Here is a 10,394-nt window from a genome sequence, read left to right on the forward strand (position 1 = left end):
TATATATATATATACACAAAATGGAATCATTTGCTGACAGCTCAGTCCCCCCCAGTTCAAAAATCCTATCTGCGCCCCTGGTCTGTCCCTCTGCTTGCAGAAAAGATCCTTTCAGGATCTAAGAGGGCATTGGTAGAGATATTTGCTTGGCATGCTTGAAATTGGCACAGACTGTTCTGATTGCTATTTGTTTTGCTAAGTTAAATCCTTGAGATTTATATTTGCTCGCACATCTGATCTCTGTTTAATTATGGTTATTCTAGCCACTGATGTAATGCTTCATTACCCATTAATGTTACACAGATAATTTAGCTTCATCAATAACATCACCATCATCATCCAATCAGATAGCTACAGTACAGTGGTGCTTGAAAGTTTGTGAACCATTTCAAATTTTCTGTATTTCTGCATAAATATGACCTAAAACATCATCAGATTTTCACACAAGTCCTAAAAGTAGATTAAGAGAACCCAGTTAAACAAATGAGACAAAAATATTATACTTGGTCATGTATTTATTGAGGGGCGGCACGGTGGTGTAGTGGTTAGCGCTGTCGCCTCACAGCAAGAAGGTCCGGGTTCGAGCCCCGTGGCTGGCGAGGGCCTTTCTGTGCGGAGTTTGCATGTTCTCACCGTGTCCGCGTGGGTTTCCTCCGGGTGCTCCGGTTTCCCCCACAGTCCAAAGACATGCAGGTTAGGTTAACTGGTGACTCTAAATTGACCGTGAATGTGAGTGTGAATGGTTGTCTGTGTCTATGTGTCAGCCCTGTGATGACCTGGCGACTTGTCTAGGGTGTACCCCGCCTTTCGCCCGTAGTCAGCTGGGATAGGCTCCAGCTTGCCTGCGACCCTGTAGAACAGGATAAAGCGGCTAGAGATAATGAGATGAGATGTATTTATTGAGGAAAATGATCCAATATTACATATCTGTGAGTGACAAAAGTATGTGAACCTCTAGGATTAGCAGTTCATTTGAAGGTGAAATGAGAGTCAGGTGTTTTCAATCAATGGGATGACAATCAGGTGTGAGTGGGCACCCTGTTTTATTTAAAGAACAGGGATCTATCAAAGTCTGATCTTCACAGCACATGTTTGTGGAAGTGTATCATGGCATGAACATAGGAGATTTCTGAGGACCTCAGAAAAAGCATTGTTTATGCTCATCAGGCTGGAAAAGGTTATAAAACCATCTCTAAAGAGTTTGGACTCCACCAATGCACAGTCAGACAGATTGTGTACAAATGGAGGAAATTCAAGACCATTGTTACCCTCCCCAGAAGTGGTCGACCAACAAAGATCACTCCAAGAGCAAGGCGTGTAATAGTCGGCGAAGTCACAAAGGACCCCAGGGTAACTTCTAAGCAACCGAAGGCCTCTCTCACATTGGCTAATGTTAATGTTCATGAGTCCACCATCAGGAGAACAGTGAACAATAATGGTGTGCATGGCAGGGTTGCAAGAAGAAAGCCACTGCTCTCCAAAAAGAACATTGCTGCTCACCTGCAGTTTGCTAAAGATCACTTGGACAAGCCAGAAGGCTATTGGAAAAATGTTTTGTGGATGGATGAGACCAATATAGAACTTTTTGGTTTAAATGAGAAGTGCTATGTTTGGATAAAGGAAAACACTGCATTCTAGCATAAGAACCTTATCCCATCTGTGAAACATGGTGGTGGTAGTATCATGGTTTGGGCCTGTTTTGCTGCATGTGGGCCAGGACGGCTTGCCATCATTGATGGAACAATGAATTCTGAATTATACCAGCAAATTCTAAAGGAAAATGTCAGGACATCTGTCCATGAACTGAATCTCAAGAGAAGGTGGGTCATGCAGCAAGACAACGACCCTAAGTACACAAGTCGTTCTACCAAAGAATGGTTAAAGAAGAATAAAGTTAATGTTTTGGAATGGCCAAACCACCGTCCTGACCTTAATCCAATCAAAATGTTGTGGAAGGACCTGAAGCGAGCAGTTCATGTGAGGAAACCCACCAACATCCCAGAGTTGAAGCTGTTCTGTACAGAGGAATGGGCTAAAATTCCTCCAAGCCGGAGTGCAGGACTGATCAACAGTTACCGGAAACGTTTAGTTGCAGTTATTGCTGTACAAGGGGGTCACACCAGATACTGAAAGCAAAGGTTCACATACTTTTGCTGCTCCTCAGATATGTAATATTGGATCATTTCCCTGAATAAATAAATTAACAAGTCTAATATTTTTGTCTCATTTGTTTAACTGGGTTCTCTTTATCTACTTTTAGGACTTGTGTGAAAGTCTGATGATGTTTTAGGTCATATTTATGCAGAAATATAGAAAATTCTAAAGGGTTCACAAACTTTCAAGCACCACTGTACAACACACTCTTGAATGTGGTTATATACTGTATGTACTCATGTTTGTCCTAATAAACTGAGAAACATCTCTGAACGTCTGTGTCAGTGACCTTTGCTCCCGGATCTGTGAGGTAGAATTTCCTGGGTGGCAGAAGTCTACATTCCTAGATCATGCTTTGTGAATCCAACCTCTGTCTGTACAGACACATCAAAACCTATCAGGAATAATAATCAAAGGAAATTTAAATTAAAGCAAAGGTCCTGTCATTCTATATACCATATAACCTTTCATGTTCTGATGCACTTTTCTGGAATCAATTTTTACTTGGCATTTCATACATACTGTAGTTTGATTGTCCTCTGAGAAGAAAGGTGGTGTTTTTTAATTGCTGATGTTTTATACAGATTGGAATTGCTGCCCGATTAATGATTACTAGCCTTGCCAAAGAAATGAAGTATACTAATACTAAATCTGTAGTCAGGTCTTGTTTATCACTTTACCCCATATTTGAGTCGAGTACATCAAAAGTAGTGTAGAGACATGACCCATTTATCATCTTGGAATGGGGGACTGATGGAGTAGAGGAATTTTTCTCATTGTCTTTCCTTTCTCATATTAACTGTATTGTTTTGTATCTGCATTTTATTTGGATATTTTTTAAACTTCTGTTTGTACTTGATCTTCTGCACTCATCTTTCTCACGATCCACTACATGTTTTTTTTTTCTTGTCATGTGCTTGTGGTTGCTGAGGTTGCAATAACGCAGTGTGTGATCTTTACACTGCATAGTGCTGTACATTAGAAGTGGAACAAAGCATTTAAAACTATAATCAGCATGAATGGCTCATTAAATTGAGAAAAGCAACGATTCAATTGAAAATATATTGGGAAGTTTAAAGACTATTAAAATGTTCAATCTTACTGATGAACAGTAAGATTGAAATTTACAAGCTGATGCTCCACTTACAATGCTGTAATCCTCAGTCATACTTGTATACAATGAGTATTCATTGAGTCAAAAGGAGGGGAAAACTTTTATATGTTACATGTTAAAAATTATAAATATTAAAGTATGTAAATGAAAAAGACAAAACTCTGCACTTTGTTCAATTTAAAATGCTTCTTAAATGATAAATACATAATTTTTACTTCACATTACAAAATGAATGTAAAAAAATAGAAATTACTTCATAGATTAAAAAAATAGTAATTTTGACATTTGTTTCAAACATTGAACTGATTTTAATCAATTGTGTGATATAGCATATCTGGCTTTCTCTTATCCACTATTTCAATATTCCTTGAAACTCCATGGCTTCATATTGTATTGTCTAGGTGATACCATGTTGTAATTGTAGGATTTCCTGTGCATATGAGAAATAACTCATGATTGTTATTATTATTACTCTTATCACTGTTATTCACTGTTGTGTTGGTGGAAACTGCCATGCCATGCTCTGCATTGTGCAGCTCGGTGAGTTGTGCATGTAATTTGATTTAATCTGAACCACTGAGTGAGTCTTTTTTTTTTGCAATGTTTAAGAGTGCATAATACTCATTTTCATTATGGTCTGTACAATAAGGTGCACAGTGAATATGCAATACAAGAAGAAACAACGATAAGAGGAAGGAGGTGAAGTGTCTTAAGTGATTTAGTACGCAGTGTGTCTCATGCATGGCACATATCACTGGCAACCACAGGTTTCAGAAAAAACGTTGTTTCCTGTTTTTTTTTTTTTTTTCTGGTTCTAGATTTGTTCTTTGCAGAAACAAAAAGATCGCATACATTTCTTTGATTTTTAATTACATAAATTATAAAACTGCAGGATCTGTCCAGTTCAACAATGTCTGACAAATGTTTAATGACATGAATTTTCTTTTCAGGAGTTATTCTTCACAGAAACAGGTTCAAGAATGTTCAATAAAAATGTTTCATTTCCTTTCTGCCATTGTGTGACTGCCTAATTGGCTTTATTTTACACACACACACACACACACACACACATATATATATATATATATATATATATATATATATATATATATATATATATATATATATATATACACAGTGGTGCTTGAAAGTTTGTGAACCCTTTAGAATTTTCTATATTTCTGCATAAATAGGACCGAAAACATCATCAGATTTTCACACAAGTCCTAAAAGTAGATAAAGAGAACCCAGTTAAACAAATGAGACAAAAATATTAGACTTGGTCATTTATTTATTGAGGAAAATGATCCAATATTACATATCTGTGAGTGGCAAAAGTATGTGAACCTTTGCTTTCAGTATCTGGTGTGACCCCCTTGTGCAGCAATAACTGCAACTAAACGTTTGCGGTAACTGTTGATCAGTCCTGCACACTGGCTTGGAGGAATTTTAGCCCATTCCTCCGTACAGAACAGCTTCAACTCTGGGATATTGTTGGGTTTACTCACATGAACTGCTCGATTCAGGTCCTTACACAACATTTTGATTGGATTACGGTCAGGACTTTGACTTGGCCATTCCAAAACATTAACTTTATTCTTCTTTAACCATTCTTTAGTAGAATGACTTGTGTGCTTAGGGTTGTTGTCTTGCTGCATGACCCACTTTCTCTTGAGATAAAGTTCATGGACAGATGTCCTGACATTTTCCTTTAGAATTCACTGGTATAATTCAGGATTCATTGTTCCATCAATGATGGCAAGCCGTCCTGGCTCAGATGCAGCAAAACACTGCATTCCATGATACTGCCACCACCATGTTTCACAGATGGGATAAGGTTCTTATGCTGGAATGCAGTGTTTTCCTTTCTCCAAACATAACGCTTCTCATTTAAACCAAAAAGTTATATTTTGGTCTCATCCATCCACAAAACATTTTCCAATAGCCTTCTGGCTTGTCCACATGATCTTTAGAAAACTGCAGACGAGCAGCAATGTTCTTTTTGGAGAGCAGTGGCTTTCTCCTTGCAACCCTACCATGCACACCATTGTTGTTCAGTGTTCTCCTGATGGTGGACTCATGAACATTAACATTAGCCAATGTGAGAGAGGCCTTCAGTTGCTTAGAAATTACCCTGGGGTCCTTTGTGACCTCGCCGACTATTACACACCTTGCTCTTGGAGTGATCTTTGTTGGTCGACCACTCCTGGGGAGGATAACAATGGTCTTGAATTTCCTCCATTTGTACACAATCTGTGTGACTGTGGATTGGTGGAGTCCAAACTCTTTAGAGATGGTTTTGTAACCTTTTCCAGCCTGATGAGCATCAACAATGCTTTGTCTGAGGTCCTCAGATATTTTCTTTGTTCATGCCATGATGCACTTCCTTAAACCTGTGTTGTGAAGATCAGACTTTGATAGATTCCTGTTCTTTAAATAAAACAGGGTGCTCACTCACACCTGATTGTCATCCCATTGATTGAAAACACCTGACTCTAATTTCACCTTCAAATTAACTGCTAATCCTAGAGGTTCACATACTTTTGCCACTCACAGATATGTAATATTGGATCATTTTCCTCAATAAATAAATGACCAAGTCTAATATTTTTGTCTCATTTGTTTAACTGGGTTCTCTTTATCTACTTTTAGGACTTGTGTGAAAATCTGATGATGTTTTCGGTCATATTTATGCAGAAATATAGAAAATTCTAAAGGGTTCACAAACTTTCAAGCACCACTGTGTGTGTGTGTGTGTGTGTATATATATATATATATATATATATATATATATATATATTTCACAATGCTCCGCGTAAATGAGTACACCCCCTTTGAAAAGTAACATTTTAAACATCTCAATTAACACAATTTCAAAAATGTTGACGAGACAAAGTTTAATATAACATCTGTTTAACTTATAACGGGAAAAAGTAAGGCTAATAATATAACTAAGATGACACATTTTTCAATTTTACTCAAATTAGGGTGGTGCAAAAATTAGTACACCCCACAACAAAAACTACTACATCTAGTACTTTGTATGGCCTCCATGATTTTTAATGACAGCACCAAGTCCTCTAGGCATGGAATGAACAAGTTGGCGACATTTTGCAACATCAATCTTTTTCCATTCTTCAACAATGACCTCTTTTAGTGACTGGAAGCTGGATGTAGAGTGATGCTCAACTGAACTCTTCAGAATTCTCGTCTCGTCTCGTCTTCTTCCGCTTTATCCGGGACCGGGTCGCGGAGGCAGCAGTCTAAGCAGGGAAGCCCAAACTTCCCTTTCCCCAGACACCTCGGCCAGCTCCTCGGGAAGAACACCGAGGCGTTCCCAGGCCAGCCGAGAGACATAGTCCCTCCAGCGTGTCCTGGGTCTTCCCCGGGGCCTCCTCCCGGGGGGACATGCCTGGAACACCTCCCCAGGGAGGCGTCCAGGAGGCATCCGAAAAAGATGCCCGAGCCACCTCAGCTGATTCCTCTCGATGTGGAGCAGCAGCGGCTCTACTCCGAGCTCCTCCCGAGTGACTGTGCTTCTCACCCTATCTCTAAGGGAGCGCCCAGCCACCCTGCGAAGGAAACTCATTTCGGCCACTTGTATCCGTGATCTTGTCCTTTCGGTCATTACCCAAAGCTCATGACCATAGGTGAGAGTCGGAACGTAGATCGACCGGTAAATTGAGAGCTTCGCCTTTTGGCTCAGCTCCTTCACCACGACGGACCGGTAAAGCGACTGCATCACTGCGGAGGCTGCACCGATCCGCCTGTCGATCTCACGCTCCATCCTTCCCTCACTCGTGAACAAGATCCCGATATACTTAAACTCCTCCACTTGAGGCAGAACTTCTCCACCAACCTGGAGAGGGCAAGCCACCCTTTTCTGGTCGAGAACCATGGCCTCGGACTTGGAGGTGCTGATTCTCATCCCAGCCGCTTCACACTCGACTGCAAACCGCCCCAGTGCATGCTGAAGGTCCTGGTTTGAAGAAGCCAACAGGACAACATCCGCAAAAAGAAGAGATGAAATCCTGTGGTTCCCAAACAGGATTCCTTCTGGCCCCTTGCTGCACCTAGAAATTCTGTCCATAAAAATTATGAACAGAACCGGTGACAAAGGGCAGCCCTGCCGGAGTCCAACATGCACTGGGAACAGGTCTGACTTACTGCCGGCAATGCGAACCAGACTCCTGCTCCGTTCGTACAGGGACCGGACAGCCCTTAGGAAAGAGCCCCGAACCCCATACTCCCGAAGCACCCCCCACAGAATACTACGGGGGACACGGTCGAATGCCTTCTCCAGATCCACAAAGCACATGTGGACTGGTTGGGCAAACTCCCATGAACCCTCGAGCACCCTATGAAGGGTATAGAGCTGGTCCAGTGTTCCGCAACCAGGACGAAAACCGCATTGTTCCTCCTGGATCCGAGGTTCGACTATTGGTCGAATTCTCCTCTCCAGTACCCTGGAGTAAACCTTCCTTGGGAGGCTGAGAAGTGTGATTCCCCTATAATTGGAGCACACTCTCCGGTCCCCTTTCTTAAAAAGAGGGACCACCACCCCAGTCTGCCACTCCAGAGGCACTGTCCCTGACCGCCACGCGATGTTGCAGAGGCGTGTCAACCAAGACAGCCCCACAACATCCAGAGACTTGAGATACTCAGGGCGGATCTCATCCACCCCCGGTGCCTTGCCACCGAGGAGCTTGCAAACCACCTCAGTGACTTCGGCTTGGGTAATGGACGAGTCCACCTCTGAGTCATCAGCCTCAGTCTCCTCAGTGGAAGACATGACGGTGGGATTGAGGAGATCCTCAAAGTATTCCTTCCACCGCCCGACAATGTCCCCAGTCGAGGTCAACAGCTCCCCACCCGCACTGTAAACAGTGTTGGCAGAGTACTGCTTCCCCCTCCTGAGGCGCCGGACGGTTTGCCAGAATTTCTTCGAGGCCGACCGATAGTCCTTCTCCATGGCCTCCCCAAACTCCTCCCAGTTCCGAGTTTTTGCCTCCACAACTGCCCGAGCTGCAGCACACCTGGCCTGCCGATACCTGTCAGCTGCCTCCGGAGTCCTGGAGGATAACATGGCCCGATAGGACTCCTTCTTCAGCTTGACGGCATCCCTTACTTCTGGTGTCCACCACCGGGTTCGGGGATTGCCGCCACGACAGGCACCGGAGACCTTGCGGCCACAGCTCCGAACAGCTGCATCCACAATGGAGGTAGAGAACATGGTCCACTCAGACTCAATGTCCCCCGCCTCCCTCGGACGCTGGGAAAAGCTCTCCCGGAGGTGGGAGTTAAAGACCTCCCCAACAGAGTGCTCGGCCAGATGTTCCCAGCAGACCCTCACCATATGTTTGGGCCTGCCAGGTCTGTCCAGCTTCCTCCTCCGCCAGCAGATCCAACTCACCACCAGGTGGTGATCAGTTGACAGCTCAGCCCCTCTCTTCACCCGAGTGTCCAAGACATAGGGCCGGAGATCAGATGAAACGACTACAAAGTCTATCATCGACCTCCGACCTAAGGTGTCCTGGTGCCACGTGCACTTATGGACACCCCTATGCTCGAACATGGTGTTCGTTATGGACAAACCGTGACTAGCACAGAAGTCCAATAACAAAACACCACTTGGGTTCAGATCAGGGAGGCCGTTCCTCCCAACCACGCCCCTCCAGGTGTCACTGTCATTGCCCACGTGAGCATTGAAGTCCCCCAGTAGCACAATGGAGTCCCCAGTCTGAGCACTCCTCAGTACCTCTCCCAGGGACTCCAAGAAGGCCGGATACTCCATACTGCTATTTGGGCCGTAGGCACAAACAACAGCAAGAGCCCTCTCCCCAATCTGAAGGCGCAGAGAGGCGACCCTCTCGTTCACTGGGGTAAACTCCGACACATGGCAGCTGAGCTGGGGAGCTATAAGCAAGCCCACACCAGCCCACCGCCGCTCACCACGGGCGACTCCAGAGAAGTGGAGAGTCCAGCCCCTCTCGAGGAGCTGGGTTCCAGAGCCCAAGCTGTGCGTGGAGGTGAGCCCGACTATCTCTAGCCGGTACCTCTCAACCTCCTGCACAAGCTCAGGCTCTTTCCCCCCCAGCGAAGTGACATTCCATGTCCCAACAGCCAGCTGCTGTGTCCGGGGATCAGGTCATCGAGGCCCCTGCCTTCGACTGCCACCCAATCCACATTGCACCAGTCCCCTACTGCTACCTCTGTGGGTGGTGAACCCACAGGAGGTCGGGCCCACGTCACTTCTTCGGGCTGAGCCCGGCCGGGCCCCATGGGCAAAGGCCCGGCCACCAAGGGCAAAGGCCCTTCAGAAAAGGCAAAGGTCTTCAGAATTCCCCAAAGAAAATAATTTCTTTACACCACAAAGGTGAAGGCTACAAGAAGATCAGCAAAGCTTTACTTATCAGTCAGAATACTGTAGCAAAAGTGGTACAAAAATTTAAGAAAGATGGAACTGCAACCATCTCACAGAGACGTCCAGGTCGTCCACGGAAGTTAACACCTCGACAGGAGCGTCTTCTGATGAGAAGGGTTGAAGAAAATCGGCATGCAAGTTTATTGCAGTTATCTAAAGAAGTAGAAAACCAAACTGGGGTGACTATTTCCCATGACACAATACGGCGTACGCTGCAGAGGAATGGCATGCATGGATGCTGTCTATGAAAGAAGCCTCTCCTAAAGCCCAGGCACTAAAAAGCTTGCCTAGACTTTGCCAGGGCCCATGCTGACAAAGATGAAGACTACTGGGACTCTATACTCTGGAGTGATGAGACCAAGATAAACGTTTTTGGAACTGATGGCTTCAAAACTGTATAGCGTCGCAAAGGTGAGGAATACAAAGAAAAATTCATGGTGCCTACAGTGAAACATGGTGGTGGCAGTGTCCTTATGTGGGGCTGCATGAGTGCTGCTGGTGTCAGGGAGCTGCATTTCATTGATGGCATCATGAATTCTCAGACGTATTGCTCCATACTGAAAGAGAAGATGCTACCATCACTCCGTGCCCTTGGTCATCGTGCACTTTTCCAACATGACTAAACACACATCTAAGGCCACTGTTGGATTTCTGAAGAACAGGGTGAAAGTGATTCAGTGGCCAAGTATGTCTCCTGATCTG

This window comes from Neoarius graeffei, chromosome 18, assembly GCF_027579695.1.
Source record: "Neoarius graeffei isolate fNeoGra1 chromosome 18, fNeoGra1.pri, whole genome shotgun sequence".
NCBI classification, from domain to species: domain Eukaryota; kingdom Metazoa; phylum Chordata; class Actinopteri; order Siluriformes; family Ariidae; genus Neoarius; species Neoarius graeffei.